Source organism: Procambarus clarkii, chromosome 54, assembly GCF_040958095.1.
Source record: "Procambarus clarkii isolate CNS0578487 chromosome 54, FALCON_Pclarkii_2.0, whole genome shotgun sequence".
NCBI classification, from domain to species: domain Eukaryota; kingdom Metazoa; phylum Arthropoda; class Malacostraca; order Decapoda; family Cambaridae; genus Procambarus; species Procambarus clarkii.
Window position 1 is genome coordinate 22,034,977 of NC_091203.1, and position 17,527 is coordinate 22,052,503.

Consider the following 17,527-nt stretch of genomic DNA (forward strand, 5'->3'; position numbering starts at 1 on the left):
TGAAAACTTAACACAATTGACTCAAATATTAATAAACACACGAAAAATAAGACCTGAAACCCTGTTAACATGTCTGGCTATCATACAGGAAAACATAATACGAAGAAACTTACGTTAATACGAAGAAACTTACGTTAATACGAAGAAACTTACGTTAATACGAAGAAACTTACGTTAATACGAAGAAACTTACGTTAATACGAAGAAACTTACGTTAATACGAAGAAACTTACGGGAATACGAAGAAACTTACGTTAATATGAAGAAACTTACGTTAATACGAAGAAACTTACGTTAATACGAAGAAACTTACGTTAATACGAAGAAACTTACGTTAATACGAAGAAACTTACGTTAATACGAAGAAACTTACGTTAATACGAAGAAACTTACGTTAATACGAAGAAACTTACGTTAATACGAAGAAACTTACGTTAATACAGGAAAATAATAGTGATTCGAATACATATTTATAATACAATCGGGAGAGCGAGTGTTGATGGAGATTTCCTTGAGCACTTGATGAGATTGATAAAGTGTGAGACACTTGGAGCTTGGAACTGGAAGCCGGCAGCGTAATTGGTAGTTAGTTACAGGTGAGTTGATTGGTGAACAGCCGCCGGCAGGTGAATCTGTCTATGGGGTCGAGGGCTTGTTGGCTGAGGACATGAAAATGGTTTGTTTCTTCGGCGCGCGAAAATGTGTGTGTGACATATTGGACGCGAGGCTTTTCCTGGAAATTTTGACGTTTTCTAGTGTCTCTCATGGGACGGGGTGCTGTTCCATCACTCCGTCCACCTGTCCCACCTCTTAACCTGTCCATCTATCCCTTCCATGTCCTATGTATTCATATAAACCTAGCGGTTTTTCCTGATTGTTTATCTATCCACCGTGAAAGTCGAAAATGTGTAAACAAACAGAAGATAACATGAATAAAGTGTGTCAAGAGCAGCCGCTGGGACCCGACTCCTCCTGTGCTGGGGAATCCGGTCCTCTCGTGTTCCAGAGCTCTATTACATTCTCTGTGCCACTCTCTGTGTCCTGGCGGGGCTCTGTTCTCACCCCAACACCACCCAACGGCAGAGAGAGAAATTGCATAACATCGCCGGGTGTTCGAATCTAAGCTTTCTCTCTGTTTCTCGTGTTCGAATTTAAGCTTTCTCTCTGTTTCTCGTGTTCGAATTTAAGCTTTCTCTCTGTCTCTCGTGTTCGAATTTAAGCTTTCTCTCTGTTTCTCTTGTTCGAATTTAAGCTTTCTCTCTGTCTCTCGTGTTCGAATTTAAGCTTTCTCTCTGTTTCTCTTGTTCGAATTTAAGCTTTCTCTCTGTCTCTCGTGTTCGAATTTAAGCTTTCTCTCTGTTTCTCGTGTTCGAATTTAAGCTTTCTCTCTGTCTCTCGTGTTCGAATTTAAGCTTTCTCTCTGTTTCTCGTGTTCGAATTTAAGCTTTCTCTCTGTCTCTCGTGTTCGAATTTAAGCTTTCTCTCTGTCTCTCGTGTTCGAATTTAAGCTTTCTCTCTGTCCCTCGTGTTCGAATTTAAGCTTTCTCTCTGTCCCTCGTGTTCGAATTTAAGCTTTCTCTCTGTCCCTCGTGTTCGAATCTAAGCTTTCTCTCTGTCTCTCGTATTGGAATTTAAGCTTTCTCTCTGTCTCTCGTGTTCGAATTTAAGCTTTCTCTCTGTTTCTCGTATTGGAATTTAAGCTTTCTCTCTGTCTCTCGTGTTCGAATTTAAGCTTTCTCTCTGTTTCTCGTGTTCGAATTTAAGCTTTCTCTCTGTTTCTCGTGTTCGAATTTAAGCTTTCTCTCTGTCTCTCGTGTTCGAATTTAAGCTTTCTCTCTGTCTCTCGTGTTCGAATTTAAGCTTTCTCTCTGTCCCTCGTGTTCGAATTTAAGCTTTCTCTCTGTCCCTCGTGTTCGAATCTAAGCTTTCTCTCTGTCCCTCGTGTTCGAATTTAAGCTTTCTCTCTGTCCCTCGTGTTCGAATTTAAGCTTTCTCTCTGTCCCTCGTGTTCGAATTTAAGCTTTCTCTCTGTCCCTCGTGTTCGAATTTAAGCTTTCTCTCTGTCCCTCGTGTTCGAATTTAAGCTTTCTCTCTGTCCCTCGTGTTCGAATCTAAGCTTTCTCTCTGTTTCTCGTGTTCGAATCTACGCTTTCTCTCTGTCCCTCGTGTTCGAATCTAAGCTTTCTCTCTGTCCCTCGTGTTCGAATTTAAGCTTTCTCTCTGTCTCTCGTGTTCGAATTTAAGCTTTCTGTCCCTCGTGTTCGAATTTAAGCGTTCGGTCTCTCTCTTGTCTCTTCTGCGTTCTCTCGACTCTTTGCCACATTTGGGGACTGTTCTATTTAAAATGTATAGCTTCTCAACTTTGTTAAATGTATAGCTTCTCAACTTTGTAAAATGTATAGCTTCTCAACTTAGTAAAATGTATAGCTTCTCAACTTAGTAAAATGTATAGCTTCTCAACTTTGTAAAATGTATAGCTTCTCAACTTTGTTAAATGTATAGCTTCTCAACTTTGTAAAATTTATAATCATTTATTGTAGGGTGTTGAAGTGGTATGTTGAGTGGTACTTCATGTTGAGTGGTACTTCATGTTGAGTGGTACTTCATGTTGAGTGGTACTTCATGTTGAGTGGTACTTCATGTTGAGTGGTACTTCATGTTGAGTGGTACTTCATGTTGAGTGGTACTTCATGTTGGGTGGTACTTCATGTTGAGTGGTACTTCATGTTGAGTGGTACTTCATGTTGGGTGGTACTGATATGCCTTCTAGATGGCGTGGTGGTCCTGTAGTGTAGTGTAGGCTTATACTGTCCGTGGTTCTTGCAGGGGCGGAGTTCGATACCCGATGATCCAAGTGGTTGGGCATCGGTTCTTCACTTCGTCCTCATATCTTAGATCCTTCTCCCGGACCATTCTTTTTTTTTGTTCTTAAGTGAACATGTTTGTCAGTCTATTCCCATTTTCAAAGTTCTAAATAGATCTTCTTGGAGGAATTTTGAGTTTCTTCTTTGTTAATTTTCCTACCCTTCATCACCTTCCCTACCCTTCACCACCTACCCTTCACCACCTTCCCTACCCTTCACCACCTTCCCTACCCTTCACCACCTTCCCTTCACCACCTTCCCTACCCTTCATCATCTTCCCTACCCTTCACCACCTTCCCTACCCTTCATCACCTTCCCTACCCTTCACCACCTTCCCTACCCTTCATCACCTTCCCTACCCTTCACCACCTTCCCTACCCTTCATCACCTTCCCTACCCTTCACCACCTACCCTTCACCACCTTCCCTACCCTTCACCACCTTCCCTACCCTTCATCACCTTCCCTACCCTTCACCACCTTCCCTACCCTTCATCACCTTGCCTACCCTTCACCACCTACCCTTCACCACCTTCCCTACCCTTCACCACCTTCCCTACACTTCATCACCTTCCCTACCCTTCACCACCTTCCCTACCCTTCACCACCTTCCCTACCCTTCACCACCTTCCCTACCCTTCACCACCTTCCCTACCCTTCACCACCTTCCCTACCCTTCACCACCTTCCCTACCCTTCACCACCTTCCCTACCCTTCACCACCTTCCCTGCCCTTCATCACCTTGCCTACCCTTCACCACCTTCCCTTACCCTTCACCACCTTCCCTGCCCTTCATCACCTTGCCTACCCTTCACCACCTTCCCTACACATCACCACCTTCCCTATCCTTCACCACCTTCCCTACCCTTCACCACCTACCCTTCACCACCTACCCTACCCTTCACCACCTACCCTTCACCACCTTCCCTACCCTTCACCACCTTCCCTACCCTTCACCACCTTCCCTACCCTTCACCACCTTCCCTATCCTTCACCACCTTCCCTACCCTTCACCACCTACCCTTCACCACCTACCCTTCACCACCTACCCTACCCTTCACCACCTACCCTTCACCACCTTCCCTACCCTTCACCACCTTCCCTACCCTTCACCACCTTCCCTACCCTTCACCACCTTCCCTACCCTTCACCACCTTCCCTACCCTTCACCACCTTCCCTACCCTTCACCACCTTCCCTACCCTCCACCACCTTCCCTACCCTTCACCACCTTCCCTACCCTTCACCACCTTCCCTACCCTCCACCACCTTCCCTACCCTTCTACCACCTTCCCTACCCTTCACCACCTTCCCTACCCTCCACCACCTTCCCTACCCTTCACCACCTTCCCTACCCTTCACCACCTTCCCTACCCTCCACCACCTTCCCTACCCTTCACCACCTTCCCTACCCTTCACCACCTTCCCTATCCTTCACCACCTTCCCGACCCTTCACCACCTTCCCTACCCTTCACCACCTACCCTTCACCACCTACCCTACCCTTCACCACCTTCCCTACCCTTCGCCACCTTCCCTACCCTTCACCACCATCCCTACCCTTCACCACCTTCCCGACCCTTCACCACCTACCCTTCACCACCTACCCTACCCTTCACCACCTACCCTTCACCACCTACCCTACCCTTCACCACCTTCCCTACCCTTCGCCACCTTCCCTACCCTTCACCACCTACCCTACCCTTCACCACCTACCCTTCACCACCTTCCCTACCCTTCACCACCTACCCTACCCTTCACCACCTTCCCTACCCTTCGCCACCTTCCCTACCCTTCACCACCTACCCTACCCTTCACCATCTACCCTACCCTTCACCACCTTCCCTACCCTTCGCCACCTTCCCTACCCTTCACCACCTACCCTACCCTTCACCACCTTCCCTACCCTTCACCACCTTCCCTACCCTTCACCACCTACCCTTCACCACCTACCCTACCCTTCACCACCTTCCCTACCCTTCGCCACCTTCCCTACCCTTCACCACCTACCCTACCCTTCACCACCTTCCCTACCCTTCACCACCTTCCCTACCCTTCACCACCTACCCTTCACCACATTCCCTACCCTTCACCACCTTCCCTACCCTTCACCACCTACCCTTCACCACCTTCCCTACCCTTCACCACCTACCCTTCACCACCTACCCTTCACCACCTTCCCTACCCTTCACCACCTTCCCTACCCTTCACCACCTACCCTTCACCACCTTCCCTACCCTTCACCACCTTCCCTACCCTTCACCACCTTCCCTACCCTTCACCACCTTCCCTACCCTTCACCACCTTCCCTACCCTTCACCACCTTCCCTACCCTCCACCACCTTCCCTACCCTTCACCACCTTCCCTACCCTTCACCACCTACCCTTCACCACCTACCCTTCACCACCTTCCCTACCCTTCACCACCTTCCCTACCCTTCACCACCTTCCCTACCCTCCACCACCTTCCCTACCCTTCACCACCTTCCCTACCCTTCACCACCTACCCTTCACCACCTACCCTTCACCACCTTCCCTACCCTTCACCACCTTCCCTACCCTTCACCACCTTCCCTACCCTTCACCACCTTCCCTACCCTTCACCACCTACCCTTCACCACCTTCCCTACCCTTCACCACCTACCCTTCACCACCTTCCCTACCCTTCACCACCTACCCTTCACCACCTACCCTTCACCACCTTCCCTACCTTTCACCACCTACCCTTCACCACCTTCCCTACCCTTCACCACCTTCCCTACCCTTCACCACCTTCCCTACCTTTCACCACCTTCCCTACCCTTTCACCACCTTCCCTACCCTTCACCACCTACCCTTCACCACCTACCCTACCCTTCACCACCTTCCCTACCCTTCACCACCTTCCCTACCCTTCACCACCTACCCTACCCTTCACCACCTACCCTACCCTTCACCACCTTCCCTACCCTTCACCACCTTCCCTACCCTTCACCACCTTCACTACCCTTCACCACCTTCCCTACCCTTCACCACCTACCCTACCCTTCACCACCTTCCCTACCCTTCACCACCTTCCCTACCCTTCACCACCTTCCCTACCCTTCACCACCTTCCCTACCCTTGATCACCTTCCCTACCCTTCACCACCTACCCTACCCTTCACCACCTTCCCTACCCTTCACCACCTACCCTTCACCACCTACCCTTCACCACCTTCCCTACCCTTCACCACCTACCCTTCACCACCTACCCTTCACCACCTTCCCTACCCTTCACCACCTACCCTTCACCACCTTCCCTACCCTTCACCACCTTCCCTACCCTTCACCACCTACCCTTCACCACCTTCCCTACCCTTCACCACCTACCCTTCACCACCTTCCCTACCCTTCACCACCTTCCCTACCCTTCACCACCTACCCTTCACCACCTTCCCTACCCTTCACCACCTACCCTTCACCACCTACCCTTCACCACCTTCCCTACCCTTCACCACCTTCCCTACCCTTCACCACCTTCCCTACCCTTCACCACCTTCCCTACCCTTCACCACCTACCCTTCACCACCTACCCTTCACCACCTACCCTTCACCACCTACCCTTCACCACCTACCCTTCACCACCTTCCCTACCCTTCACCACCTACCCTTCACCACCTACCCTTCACCACCTTCCCTACCCTTCACCACCTTCCCTACCCTTCACCACCTACCCTTCACCACCTACCCTTCACCACCTACCCTACCCTTCATGCTGGCATGTTGCCTGCACGCTACAGTGATGCTACTGGTCAAGGAGCAATGGAGAAGTGGCGGGAAGGTGTCCCGCGTCCCTCCCCGGCGCGAGGAACGCATCCATCCATTATCAGCCAACTTGGAGGTGAGATGGATGAACTGGCCGCCATTCTACCGTCGGGAGGCGATGGAGGGTGAGAACCGGATTAACCGGAGTGGCACTCGAGGGAGGAGTGCCTCGCTGGTCGCTGGTAATTACCTCCCAGGCGTGGGAGAGTGCAAGTGTGGTGGCTGGTTAGCCGAGTGCGGGTTTTCTTCCTATTGGGGAGTGTTGTACATGCTGCTATGGCGGTGTGTCCACTCACAGGATGAGTGACGCTGCCCAATACTGTCACTATGGCGGTGTGTCCACTCACAGGATGAGTGACGCTGCCCAATACTGTCACTATGGCGGTGTGTCCACTCACAGGATGAGTGGCGCTGCCCAATACTGTCACTATGGCGGTGTGTCCACTCACAGGATGAGTGGCGCTGCCCAATACTGTCACTATGGCGGTGTGTCCACTCACAGGATGAGTGACGCTGCCCAATACTGTCACTATGGCGGTGTGTCCACTCACAGGATGAGTGACGCTGCCCAATACTGTCACTATGGCGGTGTGTCCACTCACAGGATGAGTGGCGCTGCCCAATACTGTCACTATGGCGGTGTGTCCACTCACAGGATGAGTGGTGCTGCCCAATACTGTCACTATGGCGGTGTGTCCACTCACAGGATGAGTGACGCTGCCCAATACTGTCACTATGGTGGTGTGTCCACTCACAGGATGAGTGGCGCTGCCCAATACTGTCACTATGGCGGTGTGTCCACTCACAGGATGAGTGGCGCTGCCCAATACTGTCACTATGGCGGTGTGTCCACTCACAGGATGAGTGACGCTGCCCAATACTGTCACTATGGCGGTGTGTCCACTCACAGGATGAGTGACGCTGCCCAATACTGTCACTATGGCGGTGTGTCCACTCACAGGATGAGTGGCGCTGCCCAATACTGTCACTATGGCGGTGTGTCCACTCACAGGATGAGTGGTGCTGCCCAATACTGTCACTATGGCGGTGTCCACTCACAGGATGAGTGACGCTGCCCAATACTGTCACTATGGTGGTGTGTCCACTCACAGGATGAGTGGCGCTGCCCAATACTGTCACTATGGCGGTGTGTCCACTCACAGGATGAGTGACGCTGCCCAATACTGTCACTATGGCGGTGTGTCCACTCACAGGATGAGTGGCGCTGCCCAATACTGTCACTATGGCGGTGTGTCCACTCACAGGATGAGTGGCGCTGCCCAATACTGTCACTATGGCGGTGTGTCCACTCACAGGATGAGTGACGCTGCCCAATACTGTCACTATGACGGTGTGTCCACTCACAGGATGAGTGGCGCTGCCCAATACTGTCACTATGGCGGTGTGTCCACTCACAGGATGAGTGACGCTGCCCAATACTGTCACTGTGGCGGTGTGTCCACTCACAGGATGAGTGGCGCTGCTCAGTACTGTCACTATGGCGGTGTGTTCACTCACAGGATGAGTGGCGCTGCTCAGTACTGTCACTATGGCGGTGTGTTCACTCACAGGATGAGTGGCGCTGCCCAATACTGTCACTATGGCGGTGTGTCCACTCACAGGATGAGTGGCGCTGCTCAGTACTGTCACTATGGCGGTGTGTTCACTCACAGGATGAGTGGCGCTGCCCAATACTGTCACTATGGCGGTGTGTCCACTCACAGGATGAGTGGCGCTGCCCAATACTGTCACTGTGGCGGTGTGTCCACTCACAGGATGAGTGGCGCTGCCCAATACTGTCACTGTGGCGGTGTGTCCACTCACAGGATGAGTGACGCTGCCCAATACTGTCACTATGGCGGTGTGTTCACTCACAGGATGAGTGACGCTGCCCAATACTGTCACTATAGCGTGTGTCCACTCACAGGATGAGTGGCGCTGCCCAATACTGTCACTATGGCGGTGTGTCCACTCACAGGATGAGTGGCGCTGCCCAATACTGGCACTATGGCGGTGTGTCCACTCACAGGATGAGTGACGCTGCCAAATACTGTCACTATGGCGGTGTGTCCACTCACAGGATGAGTGGCGCTGCCCAATACTGTCACTATGGCGGTGTGTTCACTCACAGGGTGAGTGGCGCTGCCCAATACTGTCACTATGGCGGTATGTCCACTCACAGGATGAGTGACGCTGCCCAATACTGTCACTATGGCGGTGTGTCCACTCACAGGATGAGTGGCGCTGCCCAATACTGTCACTATGGCGGTGTGTCCACTCACAGGATGAGTGGCGCTGCCCAATACTGTCACTGTGGCGGTGTGTCCACTCACAGGATGAGTGACGCTGCCCAATACTGTCACTATGGCGGTGTGTTCACTCACAGGTTGAGTGACGCTGCCCAATACTGTCACTATAGCGGTGTGTCCACTCACAGGATGAGTGGCGCTGCCCAATACTGTCACTATGGCGGTGTGTCCACTCACAGGATGAGTGGCGCTGCCCAATACTGGCACTATGGCGGTGTGTCCACTCACAGGATGAGTGACGCTGCCAAATACTGTCACTATGGCGGTGTGTCCACTCACAGGATGAGTGGCGCTGCCCAATACTGTCACTATGGCGGTGTGTTCACTCACAGGGTGAGTGGCGCTGCCCAATACTGTCACTATGGCGGTGTGTCCACTCACAGGATGAGTGACGCTGCCCAATACTGTCACTATGGCGGTGTGTCCACTCACAGGATGAGTGACGCTGCCCAATACTGTCACTATGGCGGTGTGTCCATTCACAGGGTGAGTGGCGCTGCCCAATACTGTCACTATGGCGGTGTGTCCACTCACAGGATGAGTGACGCTGCCCAATTCTGTCACTATGGCGGTGTGTCCACTCACAGGGTGAGTGACGCTGCCCAATACTGTCACTATGGCGGTGTGTCCACTCACAGGATGAGTGGCGCTGCCCAATACTGTCACTATGGCGGTGTGTCCACTCACAAGATGAGTGACGCTGCCCAATACTGTCACTGGCGGTGTGTCCACTCACAGGATGAGTGACGCTGCCCAATAAACTCGGCTGAGGATCGCGGTCTGGAGCAGACCTCGCCTCGCCATTAGAAGCATATAATCCCAAATCCATCTAGAAGATAACATAAAGCCCAAACAACTTATTAAGTTGTATAGAAAAGTTCAGACGGCTTCAGGCTTATTTATAAAAGTTTGATAAGGGGAAGGAGGCAGAGAAAATGGCGCCGAGAGACTGGCGAGGAAGACAGAATTGCGCCCAGTGTGGTGACGGTGGCTTATACGGGATGTAACGGGAGATATGATTGGATGAAGTGGCAAGTTCACAGCCAATCAGCGATAGTCCTGCTGTGACGTCATCAGCGGGTACCGAGACCGGCCTGCAGATTGGCGTTCTGGTCAGTGGCCTCACAGCCGTGGACCAGGGTGGAAGTCGCGCCAGCGCTCAAAGAAAAAAATCGCTGGTTTAGCGATTTTATGTGAGCAGTTGAGCCTACTGAAGAGAGGAACAGCTGGAGACCTTTTAGGATATGGTAGAAGGGTGAGAAGAGATGGAATGGAACAGCTGTTAGTGGTAAAGTCCAAAAAGAATGCCTTCGGTCTGAGAAAAAGGTATGATTGACACCCTATGACGCCAGCGGAACAGCCTAAGAAGGCTGTTAAGGCCACAAGGCAGTCCTGAAAAGTGTCAGTAGGCTGTGTTCCAAGAAGTTGATCTCCAGAAGGATCTACGTCCTCCCAGCAAGCATAAGAAATATTGCCGGAACAACCGTGGACATTTTCAAGAGGAAACTAGATTTATTCCTCCAAGGAGTGCCGGACCAACCAGGCTGTGGTGGGTATGTGGGCCTGCGGGCCGCTCCAAGCAACAGCCTGTTGGACCAAACTCTCACAAGTCAAGCCTGGCCTCGGGCCGGGCTTGGGCAGTAGAAGAACTCCCAGAACCCCATCAACCAGGTATATGTGGGCCTGCCGGCCGCTCCAAGCAACAGCCTGGTGGACCAAACTCTCACAAGTCAAGCCTGGCCTCGGGCCGGGCTTGGGGAGTAGAAGAACTCCCAGAACCCCATCAAGCAGGTATCAAGGAGAGCCGCAGTGAGAAGAGGCTTGTAGCATTCAGCAGTACTAGCCAGTAAGAGTGACTTAACCTTTCGCCTGTGAGCGAGAGGCCAGTGATTGGTGCAATCCGTGAATAACCAGCGACTTACGTGAATAACTTACGACACTACACTACAGTAACATATACATATGTAACTGAAAACTCACACCCCAGAAGTGACTCGAACCCATACTGCCAGGAGCACTCTGCTGGCGTACAGGTACAAGATTACCAACCGAGTGCCGGCGGGGGGGATGGAAATAGCCTCGGCTACCATCCTCTTTTGTCCGGTCGTGTTGGTCGAGAGGTTAAGGGATCCTGTACGCCAGCAGAGTGCTCCTGGCAGTATGGGTTCGAGTCACTTGTGGGGTGTGAGTTTTCAGTTGCATATAGTCCTGGGGACCATTCAGGCTTGTTCGCATTTGTGTTCCTCACGTGTGCCCCAAAGAATGAGGTGATTTGGTAAAATGCTATGCCCAAGATTACTATCCGAGTGCCGGCGGTGGGGTGGTTCAAATAGCTTAGGCTATCACCTCATTTTGTCCGGTCGTGATGGTCAAGTGGATTAAGGCGTCTTGTACATACCAGTTGCGTTGCTCCTGGGAGTATAGGTTCGAGTCACTTCTGGGGTGTGAGTTTTCAGTTGCATATAGTCCTGGGGACCACTCAGGCTTGTTCGCATATACATATGTGTGGCTATATTTACACTATACTCTGAAGTGTAAAAAGTTTCGCCAGTAAAATATAATTGATTTACCGAAGAGTAGCCTATTGATGTAATGTTATTATTTACCATTCAATATTTTGTGATTTAGTTTAAGTTTGCTAACGAAGTGCCCAACCACTTGGGCTGGACGGTAGAGCGACGGTCTCGGTTCATGCAGATCGGTGTTCAATCCCCGACCGTCCAGCAAGTGGTTGGGCACCATTCCTTTCCCCCCGTCCCATCCTAAATCCTTATCCTGATCCCTTCCCAATGCTATATAGTCGTAATGGCTTGGCACTTTCCCTTGATAATTCCTTCCTTCCTTGATTACGAAGGGCCTTGATGTGTTGTGAAGCATATGATGCGTCAAGGTAATACCATAGTTAGTGAAGCAAAGGGTCGAGTAAAGCAATGTTGAGTTACTGAAGGGTGAGAGTGGTCGCCTCGTTTACATATTGAACGAGGCGACCAAGAGTAAGTTATTATCTTGAATGTGTGTGTTGATTTTCTCAGTAAATGCTGTGTGTTAATTTGAAAGTTAGAGTGATAATTATTAAATACAAATATTATAATAATAATATAAACTATCTATAGATAAAGCATCTTTAAATAATAGATGGATGCCTACTATACTAGTTTTAAAACTATGTCTGTTATGCCTCTGTTTTAATCTACGCCATATCTGACCTGTATGTAAGGGAGCCGGTCGGCCGAGTGGACAGCACGCTGGACTTGTGATCCTGTGGTCCCGGGTTCGATCCCAGGCGCCGGCGAGAAACAATGAGCAGAGTTTCTTTCCCCCTATGCCCCCTGTTACCTAGCAGTAAAATAGATACCTGGTATGTTAGTCAGCTGTCACGGGCTGCTTCCTGGGGGTGGAGGCCTGGTCGAGGACCGGGCCGCGGGGACACTAAAGCCCCGAAATCATCTCAAGATAACCTCAAGAAGAAGCCCAAACAGTTTAGCTCGCCCACCTGTGTGTTGTGTTAGGGTGCCACTCCTACACCTACGGGTGTAGAAGGTTGGGAAGGGGACCAGGAGCTGAAATTCAACCCCCACACGGCCTAATACCGCGCCACATTGACTCGTTCGAACCCCGGAACACATCAGTTACCTCATAAAGAGTCAAACATTAAGAGTGACACAACAGCCCAAATGATCAACACTAAATTCTTGGCCAAATTTTAATACGAAAATGCTGAAAAAAAGGTGAAGTAGCGATATAATTCCGTCCACCTGCGCTGTAGGAGATTCGAACCCCGGTCCCCTGAGTGCCAGTAACACAAGAGTGCCAGTAACACAAGAGTGTCAGTAACACAAGAGCGCCAGTAACACAAGAGTGCCAGTAACACAAGAGTGCCAGTAACACAAGAGTGCCAGTAACACAAGAGAGAGTGCCAGTAACACAAGAGCGCCAGTAACACAAGAGTGCCAGTAACACAAGAGTGCCAGTAACACAAGAGTACCAGTAACACAAGAGTGCCAGTAACACAAGAGTGCCAGTAACACAAGAGTGCCAGTAACACAAGAGTGCCAGTAACACAAGAGTGCCAGTAACACAAGAGTGCCAGTAACACAAGAGAGAGTGCCAGTAACACAAGAGTGCCAGTAACACAAGAGTGCCAGTAACACAAGAGTGTCAGTAACACAAGAGTGCCAGTAACACAAGAGAGAGTGCCAGTAACACAAGAGTGCCAGTAACACAAGAGTGCCAGTAACACAAGAGTGTCAGTAACACAAGAGTGCCAGTAACACAAGAGTGCCAGTAACACAAGAGTGTCAGTAACACAAGAGAGAGTGTCAGTAACACAAGAGTGCCAGTAACACAAGAGAGAGTGCCAGTAACACGAGAGTGCCAGTAACACACGAGTGCCAGTAACACAAGAGAGAGTGCCAGTAACACAAGAGTGCCAGTAACACAAGAGTGTCAGTAACACAAGAGTGCCAGTAACACAAGAGAGAGTGCCAGTAACACAAGAGTGTCAGTAACACAAGAGTGTCAGTAACACAAGAGTGCCAGTAACACAAGAGTGCCAGTAACACAAGAGAGAGTGTCAGTAACACAAGAGAGAGTGCCAGTAACACAAGAGTGTCAGTAACACAAGAGTGCCAGTAACACAAGAGTGCCAGTAACACAAGAGAGAGTGTCAGTAACACAAGAGTGCCAGTAACACAAGAGTGCCAGTAACACAAGAGTGCCAGTAACACACGAGTGCCAGTAACACAAGAGAGAGTGCCAGTAACACAAGAGTGCCAGTAACACAAGAGTGCCAGTAACACAAGAGTGTCAGTAACACAAGAGTGCAAGTAACACAAGAGAGAGTGTCAGTAACACAAGAGAGAGTGCCAGTAACACAAGAGTGCCAGTAACACAAGAGTGCCAGTAACACAAGAGTGTCAGTAACACAAGAGAGAGTGCCAGTAACACAAGAGTGCCAGTAACACAAGAGTGTCAGTAACACAAGAGTGTCAGTAACACAAGAGTGCCAGTAACACAAGAGTGCCAGTAACACAAGAGAGAGTGCCAGTAACACAAGAGTGCCAGTAACACAAGAGTGTCAGTAACACAAGAGTGTCAGTAACACAAGAGTGCCAGTAACACAAGAGTGCCAGTAACACAAGAGAGAGTGCCAGTAACACAAGAGTGCCAGTAACACAAGAGTGCCAGTAACACAAGAGAGAGTGCCAGTAACACAAGAGAGAGTGCCAGTAACACAAGAGTGCCAGTAACACAAGAGTGTCAGTAACACAAGAGTGTCAGTAACACAAGAGTGTCAGTAACACAAGAGTGCCAGTAACACAAGAGTGCCAGTAACACAAGAGAGAGTGTCAGTAACACAAGAGTGTCAGTAACACAAGAGTGCCAGTAACACAAGAGTGCCAGTAACACAAGAGTGCCAGTAACACAAGAGTGTCAGTAACACAAGAGAGAGTGCCAGTAACACAAGAGTGCCAGTAACACAAGAGTGCCAGTAACACAAGAGTGTCAGTAACACAAGAGAGAGTGCCAGTAACACAAGAGAGAGTGCCAGTAACACAAGAGTACCAGTAACACAAGAGTGCCAGTAACACAAGAGTGTCAGTAACACAAGAGTGCCAGTAACACAAGAGTGCCAGTAACACAAGAGTGCCAGTAACACAAGAGAGAGTGCCATTAACACAAGAGTGCCAGTAACACAAGAGTGTCAGTAACACAAGAGTGCCAGTAACACAAGAGTGCCAGTAACACAAGAGTGTCAGTAACACAAGAGAGAGTGTCAGTAACACAAGAGTGCCAGTAACACAAGAGTGCCAGTAACACAAGAGTGCCAGTAACACAAGAGAGAGTGTCAGTAACACAAGAGTGCCAGTAACACAAGAGTGCCAGTAACACAAGAGTGCCAGTAACACAAGAGTGCCAGTAACACAAGAGTGTCAGTAACACAAGAGTGAGTGCCAGTAACACAAGAGTGCCAGTAACACAAGAGAGAGTGCCAGTAACACAAGAGTGCCAGTAACACACGAGTGCCAGTAACACAAGAGAGAGTGCCAGTAACACAAGAGAGAGTGCCAGTAATACAAGAGTGCCAGTAACACAAGAGTGCCAGTAACACAAGAGTGCCAGTAACACAAGAGAGAGTGCCAGTAACACAAGAGAGAGTGTCAGTAATACAAGAGTGCCAGTAACACAAGAGTGCCAGTAACACAAGAGTGCCAGTAACACAAAAGAGAGTGCCAGTAACACAAGAGAGAGTGCCAGTAACACAAGAGAGAGTGCCAGTAACACAAGAGTGCCAGTAACACAAGAGTGTCAGTAACACAAGAGTGCCAGTAACACAAGAGAGAGTGCCAGTAACACAAGAGAGAGTGCCAGTAACACAAGAGTGCCAGTAACACAAGAGTGCCAGTAACACAAGAGTGCCAGTAACACAAGAGAGAGTGCCAGTAACACAAGAGAGAGTGCCAGTAACACAAGAGTGCCAGTAACACAAGAGTGCCAGTAACACAAGAGTGCCAGTAACACAAGAGTGCCAGTAACACAAGAGTGCCAGTAACACAAGAGAGAGTGCCAGTAACACAAGAGTGCCAGTAACACAAGAGTGCCAGTAACACAAGAGTGCCAGTAACACAAGAGTGCCAGTAACACAAGAGTGTCAGTAACACAAGAGAGAGTGTCAGTAACACAAGAGTGCCAGTAACACAAGAGAGAGTGCCAGTAACACAAGAGAGAGTGCCAGTAACACAAGAGTGCCAGTAACACAAGAGAGAGTGCCAGTAACACAAGAGAGAGTGCCAGTAACACAAGAGAGAGTGCCAGTAACACAAGAGTGCCAGTAACACAAGAGAGAGTGCCAGTAACACAAGAGTGCCAGTAACACAAGTGAGAGTGCCAGTAAAACAAGAGAGAGTGCCAGTAACACAAGAGTGCCAGTAACACAAGAGAGAGTGCCAGTAACACAAGAGAGAGTGCCAGTAACACAAGAGAGAGTGCCAGTAACACAAGAGTGCCAGTAACACAAGAGAGAGTGCCAGTAACACAAGAGAGAGTGCCAGTAACACAAGAGAGAGTGCCAGTAACACAAGAGTGCCAGTAACACAAGAGAGAGTGCCAGTAACACAAGAGTGCCAGTAACACAAGTGAGAGTGCCAGTAAAACAAGAGAGAGTGCCAGTAACACAAGAGTGCCAGTAACACAAGAGAGAGTGCCAGTAACACAAGAGTGCCAGTAACACAAGAGTGCCAGTAACACAAGAGTGCCAGTAACACAAGAGAGAGTGCCAGTAACACAAGAGTGCCAGTAACACAAGAGTGCCAGTAACACAAGAGTGCCAGTAACACAAGAGTGCCAGTAACACAAGAGAGAGTGCCAGTAACACAAGAGTGCCAGTAACACAAGAGTGCCAGTAACACAAGAGAGAGTGCCAGTAACACAAGAGTGCCAGTAACACAAGAGTGCCAGTAACACAAGAGTGCCAGTAACACAAGAGTGCCAGTAACACAAGAGTGCCAGTAACACAAGAGTGTCAGTAACACAAGAGAGAGTGTCAGTAACACAAGAGTGCCAGTAACACAAGAGTGCCAGTAACACAAGAGTGCCAGTAACACAAGAGAGAGTGCCAGTAACACAAGAGTGCCAGTAACACAAGAGTGCCAGTAACACAAGAGTGCCAGTAACACAAGAGTGCCAGTAACACAAAATAGAGTGCCAGTAACACAAGAGTGCCAGTAACACAAGAGTGCCAGTAACACAAGAGTGTCAGTAACACAAGAGTGCCAGTAACACAAGAGTGCCAGTAACACAAGAGTGCCAGTAACACAAGAGTGCCAGTAACACAAGAGTGTCAGTAACACAAGAGTGCCAGTAACACAAGAGTGCCAGTAACACAAGAGTGTCAGTAACACAAGAGTGCCAGTAACACAAGAGAGAGTGTCAGTAATACAAGAGTGCCAGTAACACAAGAGTGCCAGTAACACAAGAGTGCCAGTAACACAAGAGTGCCAGTAACACAAGAGTGCCAGTAACACAAGAGAGAGTGCCAGTAACACAAGAGTGTCAGTAACACAAGAGTGCCAGTAACACAAGAGTGCCAGTAACACAAGAGAGAGTGCCAGTAACACAAGAGTGCCAGTAACACAAGAGTGTCAGTAACACAAGAGAGAGTGTCAGTAACACAAGAGTGCCAGTAACACAAGAGTGCCAGTAACACAAGAGAGAGTGCCAGTAACACAAGAGTGCCAGTAACACAATTGTGCCAGTAACACAAGAGTGCCAGTAACACAAGAGTGCCAGTAACACAAGAGTGCCAGTAGCACAAGAGAGAGTGCCAGTAACACAAGAGTGTCAGTAACACAAGAGTGCCAGTAACACAAGAGTGCCAGTAACACAAGAGTGCCAGTAACACAAGAGTGCCAGTAACACAAGAGTGTCAGTAACACAAGAGTGCCAGTAACACAAGAGTGCCAGTAACACAAGAGAGAGTGCCAGTAACACAAGAGTGCCAGTAACACAAGAGTGCCAGTAACACAAGAGAGAGTGCCAGTAATACAAGAGAGAGTGCCAGTAACACAAGAGTG